At 39.9% G+C, this 17,517-nt stretch overlaps 1 protein-coding gene across 2 annotated transcripts in view; it reads right to left on the bottom strand.

Annotated features, from left to right (window-relative positions):
- The window catches only part of PTPN14 (protein tyrosine phosphatase non-receptor type 14), a 100,966-nt gene extending 83,449 nt beyond the window's left edge, over positions 1 to 17,517 (bottom strand). Inside the window, exon 1 of one of the 2 annotated variants that reach the window (XM_065745979.1) lies at positions 17,394 to 17,517. The gene's annotated coding sequence lies outside the window, so the exon portion shown is untranslated. Of the gene's footprint in view, positions 1 to 17,196; positions 17,332 to 17,393 lie in introns of those variants that run through there. The other variant, XM_065746062.1, reaches the window with a different exon arrangement.

Genomic DNA, 17,517 nt, shown 5'->3' with positions numbered 1-17,517 from the left:
TCTTTATTTTTTTCTTACCACAGAGCCCTGATGCAACCTTTAGTCAAGACTGCACGGGAATTTCAGAATGGGAAAGTCACTTCACCAAATGGGAATCAATCAGAAGAAAAACACAGCAAATATCACTGAGTTATCGTCATTAGAAATAAATTAACATTAAAAAAAATGCATTTAAATGTTAGAAATGCTAGCAAAGAACACATAATGCACAAGCTTGTTACTGTCGCCAGTTTTTTTTTGCACAGTCTGTTATACTGTAGTAAGGCCTGTAAATTGTGAGTTCACAGTGCACTGCCTACTATTTTCAAAAACAGAGCGTTCCACATCTAAGATATATTTGGTCTTGATCAGCTGCAGAAACCAGTTAACTGTCATTTAATCACACATAATTGGAGAGTGACTCATCAGATGTCAGGTGCTTAACGTGCTCCTCAAGTAACCATCTAGCCCCTGATCCTCCTCCATCTCCAGCGTACTGAGCACCAGGAGTGGAAAGTTTTATGTCAGAGGATTAATATCGTTAGTTATCATGGTTAGGATTTATATCATTAAGAGAGATCTGCAATGCCGTAACTCCTGTACCATAAGCTTCAGGCTGTCTCTGTAAAGAAAATAATTAAGGGAATGGAATTTCATATACGATTTGGAAATCTCTTTTTTTCTGGTAATGTTCTATTCATCTGTTCTTCAGCCAGTGCAATGCAGGCATCATCTTTTTAATATAAATTCAGTTATGCTACCTATCTGAAGTCAATCTGTCACTTTAATTTAACAAGTTTCAAAAAAGTTGCAACACACCTCATTATCACTCCCCATTACTGACAGCAGCCACATAGCAACTTCAGGAGCTCCCTTCAGCATTTCTTTAAAGGAAAATTGTCTTGATCCCTAAGTTGTTCCAGATGGTAACTCACAGTTGTCCAACTCTTCCTGTCTACATAGCTGCCGCTACTATACCAGAGGAGCAAGGAAATATGCTTTTCAAAGCAGTGCATCAGCACTGGAGGTGAACTATCCAAGGAAGCTCCTAAGATCTAAATTCTATACTAAGCACTAGAAGTAGAATTTCTGTAAATGAAAACTGTTTCTTGACTGTGTCACTTGAGAGCTTTGAATTTTCACACAGCTGCTGGGTTGGCAGCACCAGGCAATGGATTTCCTCAGGATTCTTTTGAGTGCTGATGTTTAAAATCACAACAAATGCCTATATGGTTGGCTTGGACTGGAGAACCTGTTCTGACAGCTGGTGAAACACCAAAGCACAAACAGAAAATCAACAAACTGAAAGCACCTAAGAGCAACGCAAGAAAGCAGAAAGAACAATCCTCTCAAAGTAAATACTGAAGAAAAGATGATTCCCATTACTAAAGCATCTTGCACAATGCCTCATAACCAACCATTCCCTTTCCAGTCTCAACAACTCTCTGTAGGAATATTTAACAATGGAAAGTGCAGCAACACTGAAAATCAGCGCACAAAGGAAAAAACAGAGGGTAAATCATTTCCACTGAAATTACACAACCTGCTGAGAACTAGGGAGGCTACAGCTAGCTTCTTCCATTTTAGTAGTCCCTGCTGTCTCTAGCAGTGCTGCCACTGATTGGACTGCAAAGTATTTCAAAGCCAAAACCTTTCTTTTGGCTACTTTGCTTAAGCAGCAACCGAAAGCAGTCCATCATATAACCAAATAAATAAAATAATTTTTTGATCCTCCAATAGGAGAAAGCATTTGCAGATGCATATCCATACAGAGTCAAGAATAACTGAAAGCACTACAGACTTGAGCCAGGCTTCATGTACCAAAACATGGACAAGTGAACTACAAAGGTATCCCTCAACCCCCTGCAAAATAAAGCCAACTTTTTCCACAAACTGTACACAAAACACTGTCGCTAAATGCGTCAGAAGCATTGTTTTTCTGTAAGCCTCAGAAAACGTAATAGAAATGTGAAGATTTTACAAATAGAAGTGATTTTTAGCAGTATAGTAAAGTGAGGAGGGAAGAATAGGGCTATTATTACTTACTCTGTATTACAGATGAACGAACTGAAATAGAAAAGAGTAGAAGGAGGTACTCAAAGTTTCTTATTAACCCCAACCAACCAGAGGAACCAACAGTCTTCAAGACTTTGGAGAATTCCTTTGTCTCATCTGAACTGGAAGTGCAACTATCCTTATGGAAATGCATAAAAAAGCTCTGTAGAGGAAGTGGCTGCATTAGTATAATGAAGGAAGCCCTCTTCCTCCAGATTGGTTTCCCAGCCACAACACTGCGAATTCAAGAAACCACATTCAGTCTGAGAATTTAATAGCTAGACATGTTTCTTGAGCTCTTTCAGTTAGCAAATACAACCATATCAAGCAACCGAGGAATGAGAGATGCCATTCCAAGAAATGCTTCAGAAATAAATAGGAAAAAATGACAACTTAGAAGTCACTTGCTTTCCACAATTAATAGACCTGAACACCACATCTGGAAAAATGCAGCAAGTTCTCAAATAAGTCTAAAAGACTTCAACATATATAAGCTATGAAAACAGCTTGTTAGAGAAATTAGGCCAACTTCTCTATTTATTATAGTCCTGTATATCTATATATAAACACAATAAAAAGTTTAAAAAAATTGTCAAAAAATACTCCCAGAGTACAAGATGTTAATTTCACTCAGGGGATACAGAATACATATGCGTGTTTGATATACCTTTATTTTACAGAGAAAGGACTCATTTTTGCCAGTTCCTACTGTTTGGCAGATATGTTTTACATTCACACAGACACTGTGTGAAATAAGCAGATAAATAAGCTGATTTCAGAATCAAAGAAATGCAGGGGTTGAAAGGGACCTCAAGAGATCATCCTAAGTCATACACTACAAATTCTAGTTTTTTTTTCCTTGTGCTCTTAACTTCCAATGGAATATATTTACTAAATAAATATATTTTTAATTAAATACCAAGTTAAAACTGTTTCCACACCAACATCTGATAAAAAGAAGTCAAGTCTCCTGTAAATGTCACAAGTATTGCTTGAAATTACCCTTCAGCATCAAAGCATTTTGCCAGAACTTACTGCAATTAACACCTTTACTGATCACAGAAATAGAATTGGAAAAACTTTAACAATCCCTTTTGTTCAGTTTGTTAAGACTATGTGTAAAGCTTAATTAATGAAAAGTTGCTACCTTTTCCATCAGTCTTAACCAGGAGAACACAATAAGTGTGCCAGTTTTCTGTCAGCATGCTGCTGTGTCAAGACCAGTTATCTCTACATTACTAATAACTGTTCTGCCTCCTTACTGCCGCTTCAACACTATGTTTCTGCTAAACATAAAGTAGGAATTTCTGGGTGTGGCAGCACAGGCAAACAAAGCCACTAATCTGGAGAACCATTTTCTTTCCTTTTCTCCAGGGGCTCTCTGAAGTCGCTTTGTCATGACGTCCACCTACTTCTAGAACCAAGGACCTTCCCTGGTCGCAGGGTCCCCTCTCTCAGCTGCAGAGCTCTGTGTCACTTCTTTGACATCACAGGTCTGGAAGGCTCCAAGAACACCCTCCGGTTTCTTGCTGTTTGTACTTATGTTGGTCTGTCATACACGCAGCAACAACAAAAAGTATTTTTGGAGTAGAGAAATAATCTGGCTCACATGGGCTTAGAATGTGAAAGATGGTTTAAAATAAAGCTAGCTAGATTGCAGCTTGATGGTGTCTCTAATGTCTTTCACAACCAAAGCTCTGTTTTTTAAATGTTATTTCACACTGTAAATCCAAAAAGTAGAGGTAACTGAGAAAAGCAGGCTTAGAAACCTCTTATTTGGTGAAAAATCTAGCATCATCTAGCAAAGGGCAAAGAGATTGTTCCAAAAGGGATTTTTTCAATCTCTTCTACCCAGACACACAAAATTCACAAGCTCTGATAGACTTCAAAGGTCCAACCCTCACTGATAAATGCTCTCACACAACAAAATACACAAGCATTACGTAGATCTATGTATACACGTGCAGTATAGACAGGATTTTAAATACATAGTGGTGCCTGGTTCCATAACATATGCCCTTCTTATAAAATGTCATTTGTATTGCCATGCCTACATCTGTCTGCACAGATGTCATCCCATGTAAAGAAGCATATGGGCTTAAGCTGACATTGTTAGCAAACAGGAAGAGTTTTTGGCAAGAGGAACTGAACATAAAGTGTTCTGCAGGCTGCCTCTCTTAACCTATCTTTGGTTGGCTCGTCTGCTCAGCTAAAACTGGTAGGTTACTTTCTGAGAGGGCAGAGTGCCAACCTAACAGATGGGCAGAAGTAAAGTCATGCCAAAGAACCAGAATGTGCATCTAATTTGATAATTAGGGGCTGAATTTCCCCTTAGAAATATTGCAACGGCAATGCACACCAAGTTTCCAAGCTTAAGGGCAAAAAAATATGCTTCGACCTATCCAGTTGCAGGTTAATTATGAAAATGGAAGGAACGAACAAACAGAAAGACCATGGAGGAGGGAGGAGACCAACCAAAGACTTCTATCATTCAGGATTAGCATTCTTCAAGGAGAGATGAAATAGAGAGAAGGGGATGAAAGTAACAGTAAGATTAAGCCTTTATCCTGAAATAGCTCTCCACAAGGGACACCTGCAAATCTTGGCCAAAACTGTTCTGTGGCCTTGCTGAAAATAATTTATGCTGAACAGAGATAAAAGTAAGGAACTGATGGCTACTTCACAAAGCATTAAACACAGCTTTCCTGTCCACAAGGAACAACCAAGCTGATAGCAAGTAAAAGGAAAGGACAAAGAGTGTTTATGGCTCAGTGGAAATCTAATATAATAACGTACACGAGTGCATGAAACTGTTGAGAATTATCATCTTGGTTTTGATATACAATAATACGTACTTGTGGCTGCTAAAACAGTAAAGGAGAGAAAGTTGAGGACCCAACTGAAAATCTATTTCTAACATTTTACAAGCATTCACGCAATAATGCAGTAGTCCCACAAATACTCTAAAAAGCTCTGTTAAAGCAGGCTGTTCTCTTGGACTGTTTAACTCAAGCATCTTCCACTTTCCTTGCCTTTCTAAAGTCATTTTCTCCAGCAGGATAAATGCCAGGAGACATGCAAGCCACAGTTCAGGAAAAAAAATAATTACTCTAATTCGTTCTCCTCTTTCCACTCCTAAAGTGATGCTCCACAGATTTACAGCATCTAAAACAAGAGTATTGAGAGTAATAACTACAACAGCACCAGTTAAGTGGGATTTGCAGACTTAAATTTTGGATAAATAAGAATTTTAATCCTGCCTTTCTATCATACAGAGATGTGTTGAAGTATTCCAAGAAGTTAAGTGTTTGCTTACTCTCTCATATTTCCTACTGCAGGAAGCTGAATCTCAGAGAGGCATTTACACTGTTGCCAGAATGGAAATTAGCTCTCCAGCTCTGATTCACATCTTTACAGCAGAGCTGAAGACAGCCACACATCTAAAATAATATAAAAGTGATAGCTGATAAGTGCCTAAAATTGCATGCTCTGCTTTACAGACCTCCATCAAGACATCTGTCTCTGAAGAAATTTGTCAATTAAAATCTCTTTGTTCAGCTGTCAAACTCTGGCAAGTTACTTCCCGGGTATAGCATGAGACTTAATTGGGCTTTTGTTTAATTATGATCAAGACAATGATGCTCAAATGAAGAACATAACGTAGGCAACTGAATGAAAGCAATCAATTAGGATGACCCTGAAGCTGTCTTTTAAGGGAAACGAAGAGGTCACTCGAACTGGCCATAGGCTTAAAATGCAAAATAGAAACCTGTTACTTCCTAAAATAATACATAGCCCTAAGAAGCAAATAAATTAAATTACAGTTCAGTGCAAAACAGAATATCATCCAAATCCATGGCTTTGGAAAATGCAGAATTAGAATTAGTCAGTGGATTAACATGAAAGATTGTAACAAATTGGTGAAAACTCTTATTTAGCTCTGCTTCAGGTACCACATTCAGGAAGAGTTTATATGACATAATAAATGAATTCATTTCACATAGAAACAAAGAGAGATTGTGGAAAATTTTAAGCAGCAATTAGTTTTTTTTGATCCATCACATTTCAACTGGAATACCAAAAAATAAAATATGAACAAAACAAATCTAAAGATTTGATCCCAGCTACCAAATCCAGAACTATAAGAACACAAGGGACACTAATTCAAGTTCTATGACAGTAACACAAGAGCTGATGTGAAATCTACAAAGAAACATCAATTAGAGCAGCTACACATGCCAAACCGAACAAGTTTAATCAGAGGGGTAAGACCTAAAAACAAGCTTAAAGACCTTCACATTCAAGCGCTGCTTCAATCTTCAAGACACTAACAGTTTCAAACTCACTGATATTACAGGCAAACCCACATCCTGATAGAAATGGCCCTATACATATACAGAGGTCCATTGTAAATCAAGATCACTACATCTCCGAAGCTTTCTAGAAAAGAAGAAAAGGTATTTTGAGCACATCTGGTGAATGGAACCAGAGTGTGACACAGCAGCAAGAGAATCCTTATATTAGCAATGCTTATAGACAGAAAATGAGACTTAACAGGACATGACAGGCAAAAGGCTGAGCAGGATACACAGCAATGGCTAAATGTTTGCCCATCATTTAAAGAACACAGGTATGTACCAAAGGAGTACTACCTCACTGCTCAGAAAATTCAACACAGCTTTTTGCTTTGAAGTCTCCTATCAAGATTTACTTTTCACTTTGAAAAGTAAATGTGTACATCTGAAATCCAGCACAGAAATTATTTTTAGCCTCAGACCTTCTATGCTTTATGAATGGTAAGAGAATACACTAACGTATATTTTTCAAGATTCAAAAGTGCTCAACCAGCTTCATGTTTTGTTTTTTTTTCCCTTCACCTGCAGAGAGATGCTAAAAAAAGACAGGTCTGTTCCTTTCTTAGTAGCCAACAAAAATCTATTCGTTTTACTCACAAAAGCCAGAAAGACTACTTAGACTTGAGCCAAACATGACACCATGCATCTCAGACACTTATTTTTTTAGCCATAGTTGGTGGCTGAAGGATTATCAATCAAACAAAAGCATTTTGCCCATGAAACATCAAGAAAAATAGCATCATTGATGGGTAGAGCACGTAAACACTGGCATTTACATAATTTCTATAGTCCAACCAGAGCTATCACCCAGGTGAGTTTACCTTTCCTCTTGAAAGGCATCTAACAAACCAAAAACAACAAAAATAACCCACCCCATGATGCCACATATTGAGAGCCAGCTCTCTTACGATCTCTAGAAACTGAAATCACCAATCTGGCACAGTGAAGGATGCTGCTCTTATAGCAGATACACCACACTGAAAACTTCACTGAAAAGCAGTGGTTCACAACCACAAATAAGAAGCTATACAGTTAAGCAGGCTGCTTAATTTTTTGTACAAATTATTTAAGCATACCAGCTCCAGTCAGAAGTTGCACTATTTTTCTTTGCCTTTACATTTATTACAATAGCATATGCCATTAAACTAAATAAAATCTGGGAAAGTATCAGCTAGAAAGCTATAATAGACAAAGTAAAGGAAGTAAAAAAGGAAGAAGGAAAAAAAACCATCAGAATAGGAAAAAAAGAATAGATAATTTAAGTAAAACCTTTATTACAAAAATGATGCTGGTATATTTGGAAAGAGATTGCAAAATTAATGGAAAAAACCCAGTGAGACGGGAAGCCATGTCTTTCATAACACAGGAAGCAAGCACGCTACCGAAGAGATGATAAAACCAGAGATTATTTGATGTGTTTACTTATTCCCAGACCTAGCTAAAAAGGGTGTTAAAGGAACTCCAGCTAAGCATATCAACCTTACTACTACAGCTTTTTGTTTAAGAAGAAATCATAGTGATTCATTTTGTAAGCCAAGACCCTGTAGGTTTAATTACAACAGCACTTAGCATCCAAAGTGCCAAGAATTACTGTCACTTTCCTGTGCTCACATTGGAAACACTATTTCTTCATACAAATCAGTGTCCCCATCCTTCAAATTTCTGCTCACACGAACACTGCAGTTTGGTCTGCAGAGCTGCAGGATTTACTCAGAGACTTTGGGATGGAATGCTTGCTGGTTGGGCTTCCATGCCTCCAGCATGAGGTACCAAGAAGATTTATTAGTCTTGAATCATTGAGTTGTAATTCTCCCTCTCCTAGAACATAACATAAAGATGCGATGTGCACTGCAATGACATCATCTTCATATACAACTGCAATACTAAGCCTTTCATACATTAGAATTGGTCTGGATTACACTGCTTGCTCTTGCACAAGACTCTTAGCCCCTTTTATCTAATTATGCCTCTCCACAGCTATCTCCAGATCAGAATTTAAACTAACCAAGCTTTAGTTACTATGCCTTATGGTCTTTCTCATGAGAGGAAAAAAACACGGAGTTATCACCATGAACCTTACAGGACAAGGAAAGAACAGTGCTCAGTGCTACCAGACAGCAATCAGCTGTCCTTTCTGTTTCTCATTTCCTCTGATCTTATAGTGAAGGTGAGGTTCCCACTGCTGGCAAGGTAATGCATCGATGTTTAAATAAACTTAGTACATAAACTGTATACATGAACTTGATGATGCCTTCTCTGCATGCTTCCACCAGCTTCTCAGAGCTATTGCTACAGCCAAGAAGAAAAGGAAGCACACAAATCACTGAACACAAGACACAAAAAGTTTCACACATAATCTGTAAAGATATACACGGACAAAAAATGCAATTTAATTTAACAATTTTGAGCCTTCTACATACAAAGTGACCATTTCATGGACATATTTTTAACACCTGAGAAACAGAAGCTGCACAGAGGGAGCTGAGAGAGTTTACGTCCAAGTCAAAGCAATACTTCTCCAGTGTCAAATGCAACAACAGGTGAGGTGATAGCAGCACACAATGCAGTAAGATGGACTGACTTTTTTTTCCAGTTGACAGAACTACAGTTTCTGAGTCACTGTGTCACACATTTTCCTGTATTTCTCTATTTTAGACTATGAGGGTAAGAGATACATTATTCAAAAAAAAAAAAAAAAAAAAGAAAGAAAGAAAGAAAACAAAACCCAAACATACAAATTCTCCTCAGTCTCTTTTCCCTAAGAGGCAGAAGATTCAACACCTGACATCAACACTGTTATTTAAAACAGACTCTTCACTGTTTGTTGCCTTGCATAACATTGTCACATTATTATACTGGTCAAATTCTTTTAGGTTTGAGCCGTGCACATGGAAATAACCATGCATGCCAGAGAAATAACTTACCAAGACACCAATGGAAGAATCTCTTCACTCAAGTCATCACACAAATAGCCCCTATCTGTTCTGGTTCTCCACAAGATGAATTCAGCACCTTGCTCAATGCATGCTGCTTTTAAACCTGCTTTCCCCATACACAACAGATGAAATCATAACACAGGAGTCAATGTAGCCTGGGCATCACACCGCAACAGTTACAGCTGGGGCAGGAATGTCAGTGTGGAAGTAGACATATGGTCTGGCAAATGTCTCAGTATAAAGGAAATGAAGTGCATATCAAAGTACTGGTACAGAAGTACAAGGTACTGCAAAGCAGATAATTTATATTGATCATGAAAGTCCCAAAACACTGTATTGCCGACACTGCTTACTTAAAAGATCTCTAGACTCTTTTACACTGCTATCTTATGAGATTCTCTGTTAAATAATGCATATTAAGTACATGAACACAAAGAAAAAACAAAGTCCTGTTAACCCAACTCATCTTTGCCCTTAGAACTGAAATAAATAAATAAATAAATAAATGCCAATAATTAGTAGAATGAATATCAAATGCTTTTCATTTCAAATACGTGAATGTACATAGATATTTTTAAAATACATATACATGGAGAAGGGACCTAACTGACCACAAAGCCAGAGCCTTGTCCAGTTCCCTGACAGATGTTCAAACCCTTGACTGAATGCTCTAGAGGACTATCCAGGACTATTTTAACTTCATCCCCATAGCAAAGCTGCAATCTTTGAGACAATGGTACAGTACATCACAGAGCTCATTATCAGAAAGTTTTTCCTGGTAAACAGTTTGGATTCTGTCTTAATCTTAAATAATCTTCATATTTTCAAAGGGTTTTTTAAACACTGAAGTTTTAAACATTATTTTAATTCCCATTTTTTAACTTCTCTAAAAGGTATTTAACAAAACTAACACCCACTCAATTCTCAAACCATGACCACAGTGCTCTAAGGCTGTGGTGGGCAAGACAACTATCTACAGTACCATTTTTCCATTCCAAGAAAAAATACCTGAATAATTAAGGATTTCCTTCACTGTCATATCCTCCATCACTCTGTTTGACATACAACATGGAGGGACTAAGAAGTGTGTGTGTGTATATATATATAAAAAACATACAAGATGTATATACCTCTATCCCTGGAGTCTTTCAAGGGCAGGCTACATGGGGCCTTGGTTAACCTGGTCTAGTGAGAGGTACTCTTGCCCATGGCAGGGGGTTGGAACTACATGGGCTTTAAGGTCCTTCCCAATCCAGACCGTTCTGAGATTCTATGAACAAAAATACAAGAACAGAGTAAGCAAAATTAAGAGGTATGTAATAGTGGACAATGTTTTCTGAAGTCAGCTTTATTAGCATGGAAGTTACTGTATTATGTGAGCTCAGGTAAGCTTGCAGCCTTGCACTTATGAATATCTCTTCCTATTACTCTGAAGGGGGTGGAGGGGCACAGAATTTCACAGCAGCATGCAGAGAGTAAGTGGCACTTGTCAGGTAGGCTAAACACACAGCTAACATGAAAGTTAAGCTAAATGTTAAAAAACATATTGGAGCACAAGCTGAAAATACAAAAGTAGGAAAGAAAACTTACGTAATATTAACAAAGGTTAACCATGCTGACTAATACAGCAAAATGTATTAACTGTCTGCAATGTGTACCCACTCCTTTCCAGACGTTTTGACAGGTCAGTTTGCACATGGGTAACAATCTTTGTATTTAAGTCAGATAACAGGAATGCTAAAAGAATGTATCAATATATCTGAAGAAAAAAAAAAACAACCGAAAAAAAACAACACATGCATCAGAAGAAACACCTTGGCCATCATTAAGTGAGTTTTAATGTTTTCTGAAATCACATCCTACTGAGATTAACACTTTCAGTAGTGAAGAGATGCATGTGAAAGTATATTACAATAGCAAAGATGCTCTATGAGTTAACAGTTTTAGGCTAATACACCAGCAACAAAGACCAAGGAATAAGACCAAGTAGAAACTTTCCTGCTCCAGGCTATGACATTCTCCTTCAAGATGTCTCCAGGGAAGCTCTCATCACTTCACAACTGAGGTGGGATCAGTAATTCCCTTCTGAATAGAACAGTCTCTTAATTACCCAGCTCTAAGTTTGAAAGAAATGTGTATTCCTAAATCTGAATATTTAAATGCACAGGTTTATAGAAATCTGCCAATTAAATACAGAAATGAAAGAAAAAAAAAACACCATAAGAAATGAATCAACTACAGAGGAGTACAGTCTATGACCAAAGAAACAAACATCCTAAGACACATACTAGATCCTCCAACACACCTTCTGCCTATGGAAGCAAATCATTCCTTCTCCTCTTCACTGGATAGATTCAACAACACAGGAGGAAATTAAAAAATATTAATCATTAAATGAGAATCTAACTCTGCATGCACAGTTCTGTATTTAAACACTTTCCTCTGCATGGCATTTAGGATAAAACAATAAAACACATCCCAAAATCAAAATCCTTTAGAGATGTAACAAACGAAGTTAGTTTTCAGGTTCAAATGGTAACTTTTATCTTCCACTCATCAGAAAGAAAGTTAATTTAAAGTAAAAATCAAAGTGAAATCAGTAACAATAAACATACTTAATTTGTGGTTGGTAAATGTTAATCTGCCTCAATAATGCTGTCCTGCAATATTTTAATTCTATTTTATAAACAAGATTTCAAACTATGCACAAATGCATTTTAGGGCACAAAGCTACCAAGGGAAACATGGGCATGTGGAGGAAAACTTGCAAGAAAACCCTGTCATTGCTTTTCACTGTTTCCAGAAAGAATACACAAAAGCAGGAAGCAGCAGCATGTAACTATCAATACTATGATTTAACCTCCTCTGCTATCACAGATTCCCACAACACAGCCTTGGCAAATGTGCATGGAATCAAAGGACCTATACTCAAATATGTCTACACGAGCCATTTTATTCACAAGCAGAAACCTGTGCCCTGTCTAGTCTCCATTCTGAGCTCTGAAGCTCTGCTAATGTTTCTGTCTACCAGCAAAGTGCTGTGCTAGCCTTCCTCTTAAGTTAGCTGCCAACTTCTTTCCCAGTAAGCTAACCAAAGAATTTTTGTAAGCAGATTGAATCTTCAAAACACTATTAGGAATGGAAACAGAAACCTGTCCTATCCAGTAGCTCCAAGTCCCTTAAAATATGTCAGGCTGGAAACAGGAAAATAAATAAAGAATAGTTCTGATATTTTAGATGCCTCTTTTCCAAGGCTTATGAAATAAACTCCCAGCACCCACAAAGCTCATAAAGATTCTTCTTCCTGTGGCAGCTCCATTCACACTGAGCATTCAGAAAGCTCTTAAGAGAGGAGACAGATTTTCTCAGAAACCTGTATTATCTATATTTGGGGTAGAATTTCAAAGGTACCCATTGAAGGTATCAGAAAACATACTCGATTTCAACACATGACAAATTAGGCCACTGGATATTTAATTTTTCCTTCTTCTCTCCCTCCATCTTGGAGAACAACAGGCCCAAAGTTTTGAGTAGAAATTCCTTTATGCATTACCTTTAAAGGACCTGAGATAAGCACTGCATATCACACATGCAAGAACTGCAGGATTTCTCCTACCAGCAGGATACAGTTTTGCACTGAAAGAATAAATGAAAGAGATCTCAATGAAAACATCATGTAGTGGTACCTGTCAAATGTGGGATCTGGCTCCTATGAGTTGAATCTGTGATTGGCAAAGCCCCCTGATTTTGCCCAGGCTTGTCCAAAAGCCTAGCTTAATTTTATCATCATCAATAAAAAGCTAAAGGCATTTTATCTACAAGGTAGTGAATGCCTCCTCTCAAAAGAGGGAGTTCCACGATAAGAGCTAATCTAAAAAACCCAAGGAATGCAAACTATTTTCTCAGTTGTAAAAACATGAAAGAATTGCACAAACACAAGTTAAAGCAACTGCTGGTAACCTCATGCTTCTCCTACACAGCCATCTTAGCCAAGGCTAGTGCTCTGACTCAAGGAAGTCCCAAAGAAAGGCATCACTTTGATGTACTTGCACAAATGTGGGCATTTCCATTCACTTCATTTTCTGAGCTCAGAAAAGCAGCGCAATGCCATCTTCAAAGTACCTTTGGCCCTTTGAGCAAGGAAGTCAGAAAATCAATTCATAATAAATAAACCTTCTGTGAAGCCTGAGCATATATAAAAACAGCAACAATTCCATTCCATCTCCATTAACATTAACTAGACCCACTGCAGTGGGTTACAGAAACTGCTATAGCAGGCCAGATCACCATCCGCTGCATGCTTCTAACAGCAGCTTACCCTACATCCCCTCAAGAAAGCATAACAAGCATCACAGCAGACACTTGTAGCATGATCTGTCCTAAGGGAAACTTCTTAATCTCTGTCAGATACTGCATGATTTATGCCCTAAAGCACTATGGTTAGCCTCCCTTCAGCTAATAGTTGGAACTGTTCCTTCCATCCCTATGAGCAGGTCAGTTCCCTTTATGATCCTACCAGGCTGCTGATTTGTATAATCTCCTTTGACAAGAAGTATTACCATTATTTGCATTAAAAAATAAATTTAAAAGAATAGTGATTTAGCAGTATTATATACACTGCCTTACAAATTACTCCCTACACCTATACAGCGTACTGCACCAAAGGATACTTAGCACTTACTAATTCACAATCGTTACTTTGCACATGTATTAGCCTGCCTCCTCTTATTGATCCCCCTGACATGAAACTACACTAATACTTAAAGTTCACCATATGATTATTTTCCAGTCTCTCTTCTTCGATAGGAGATCACAAATTTAGTATTCCTGGTCCGTTTGAGCATGTTTAATCTCCTTTATGTTACTACCATATCATTTCACAACAACTGCAGCTGTTTTCTTCTGCCTGATGCTAAGCATTAAGAAGGTGCGCAGGTTCAAATGAAACATTGCTGAAGTCTTCCTCCCCACCTTAATATAGTTAATTTACAATCCAGTAACACGAACAAGTAATGTGATTATTCCTTCCAACATGCGCATTCTTGAATTTATCAACATGATCTGCTATGCTTCCCCTTTACCCAGCTTTCTTGGATTCCCTTTACAATTTCTCAGTCTTCTTCAACCTTGCCCAATCCAAATACTTTTACATCATTAGCAAGTTTTTGGCACAGCATCATTCACCTCGTTTATTAGATCACCAACATACACATTCACCACCCTCTTTTCAGAGTTGTTTCTACATCACCTGGTAATTTAAGGTTTACAGACCAAAAAAAAAAAAAAAGAGAAGAAAAGAAAAAAGTGTTCTTAGTCATAAAGGGCATAATTTCAGCAAGGTACTGGTGAAATAAACAGGAAAGGTGCATTCTTTAAGAACTCGGAAGTGGGGTTGCAGTTTCCAAAAGCCTGGCACAGAATAAAGGTCAGTCTCTAAATTCTTCAGATTAACAACACCTCATGCTACAAAACATCGCAGTAGCACAGTGTTCTCCTGAGGATATCACCAAACCAACACTTCACATACCTGACTCCTTCAAGAAAAATCCTGTTTAGAAACTCTCCTTAGCATTAGTTAAATTTATGCTTAATGAGTGATAAATTTGTAATCTCAAGTTTTTCAGAAGTTGTTAATCTACAGTTGATTATAACATATACAACTGCTTACTAAGACAACAATGACAGTGGAAAATGTATTTTAAAACAAGTACGCATGTTCCTGCTACGTACACACTTCATGCTGCATCAGTATCGTGCCCTTAATTCCAGGTAACACTTTAAGCACTGATAAAGCTGACCTTAGAAAATACTTTGCAGAGCAAACTTGAAACTTTTTTATTTTTTATTTTTTACTCTATATCTAATGGAAAAAAATTAAATCAGTATTGCTCAGAAGATAAGCCACTGCATTTGTATAGTTGCAGCACCTTCATTTGACCACCATCTCCACCAGCGCCCTAAGATGAGGCCAAACTTCACTGTAGTGTGCACTGACAGTTGAAGATGAGGAAATTAAAATATCTCCACTCCTTTGATTCTTTGCATAAAATCATCCTTGAATTCACAAAGTTTGCTTATGTTCCACTGTATATCAACAAACAAAAAATAAGAGTTGGTGAAAATCATTCTCATCAGCTCAAAAGGAAAGTAACACAGCCATGATAATGTGCACAAACTAAAAGTAAAGGCTTAGTATTAACCCATCAGAATCAACTCAGACTATTTCATGAAAGAGATGAAGACCAACCAAGAAACTCCCATAACCTTACCAAGACATAACGCCAACCTGCTGACACTTCAACACACAACTCAATCTTTTCATGCTCCGGAGTCCTCCTCACTCCCTTGTGCTGCCCAAGGGACAGAGTGATGGGGAACAGCTCCTGCATCAAGGCCCATTCCTACGTTTGTAGGTAAACTTGTGAGCTCAGAGACCCGCAGCGCACTGAGAACATGCTACAATCTGCACACCAGCAGCAGTAACATCAGGAACACAGAATCAAACACAGCCTTACTGAGCGTGAGGAGTATCACAGTGAACACTAACCCCTTTGGCTGCAGTGGTACCAAACAGACATAGAACAAAGAAACAGCAGAGTTACCAGAAGTACCTAAGCAAATATATTTTTTTAAAATATCGAATACTTTCTTCAAGACTGAAGGAGCCACTGGGAGCCAAGGCGACTTGATGAGTGCACAGAAATGGGTCTAGTTCACAGGAAGCCAATCCACTCTTACACTGTGCTGCCTGGCTGACAGGCTGGATGGCCAGGATGAGCAGTCAAGGAAATCAACGTGGATTGTTAATTAACTCTGTTCCAAAACTACTTTTTCCTGCCACCACTGAAATATTTATCAGACCTGCTTAAAACTGTTCACCGATGTAGAGAAGCTCAGAGAACAGCCCTGCAGCCCCAGCCTACACCGCTGGCACCCTCAGGGCCAGCACTCCACCGCCACGCCCTCGAGCCCGATGCAAGCAGGTGCTACTGAAGAAGGGATGGCCACAGGCCTGGAGAGCACCTTCCTGCTCATGGGGCCACGCAGGCAGCGCTCCCGATGCTCCTACCGCCACCCATTGGATACGCACAAGTGCCCTCTGCCTGCCAGCAGCTCTGCCGCAGCCTCGCACAAAAAGTTCAGGAGTGCTGTCAGCAACGGAGCAGGGCCTACAGCTTGTTTGCCCTGCTCTGACACCAACACGCCGTATGCAACGTATAAAGACAGCTGGATGCCAGCGACCGACCTCCTGAAAGGCGAGGGCTGTGCTGAACACCACAGCCCGACAAGTGGTCCCCAAAGTGCCCTCCCCGCGATGGAGAGGCTGCAGGTGGCACTTGGGGGTGGGAGAAGCCATTTTACAGGCAGATCTCCCCAGCTCCGAGAAACTTCAACGTGTAACAGCGCTTCTGGAATAGCTGGAGCCAACAGTAGTTACACACACGGAGCTCGAAGGAAAAGAAAGAAGCGGCTTCTCGCAGAACTATTTCTTTCAGCTATGGTTTCAGGCGACGCGCCAGAAGCCCCAGAAAACTTTCTGGGCAGCGGCACGTAGAATCAGAGCCCCCGCCGACCTCTGTTCGCTTCCACCTCGGTAAAGTTACAAACAGCCGGGGAGATGCTCACGATAGAAGCACGCGGTAACGCGATGCAAATCGCGGATAGAGCCCTCTCGATAGGAGAACGCCAGCACACGGTCCGTCCACACTCCGCACGTACATTATGTAAGCCCGTCCCAAACACGCTCCGTAAAGCGAGCCCGGAGCCCTCCCGGGCACCGCCGCCGCGTCACTGCCCCCGGCCCGGGCACACCTCGGTACCGCAGCAACAAAGGCGAAGGTACCCGAGCGGGGGGATCCGCGAGCACCCACCGGCTCCGCGCGTCCCGCAGATCGCAGCCCGCAGCCGGCCGGGCTGTGCCAGCCCGCTCATAGCAGCTGGCCGAGCGGCGCTCCCGGCTCGAGCTGAGCTATTTTCGTCGGAGCGACGAACCCCGCGGCAGCGCTGCCCGCAGCACGGACGGCTCGGAAAGGACTCAAGCGCGACCAACTCGGCGGCGGCTCCTTACCTGCTGGGCGGCGGCTCCGGCTCCGTGCGCTCCCGCGGGAGGCGGCTCTCCCGGCCCGGAAGGCGGCCGCCTTCCTCCCTCGGGGGGGAGACCCGCTCCCGCCGCCCCGGCCCGGCCACGGCGG

Source organism: Cyrtonyx montezumae, unplaced genomic scaffold (genome assembly GCF_038088225.1).
Source record: "Cyrtonyx montezumae isolate F1298 unplaced genomic scaffold, pur_monq_1.0 scaffold_0, whole genome shotgun sequence".
Lineage (NCBI taxonomy): Eukaryota > Metazoa > Chordata > Aves > Galliformes > Odontophoridae > Cyrtonyx > Cyrtonyx montezumae.
This window is presented reverse-complemented; position numbering and strand designations above follow the sequence as displayed.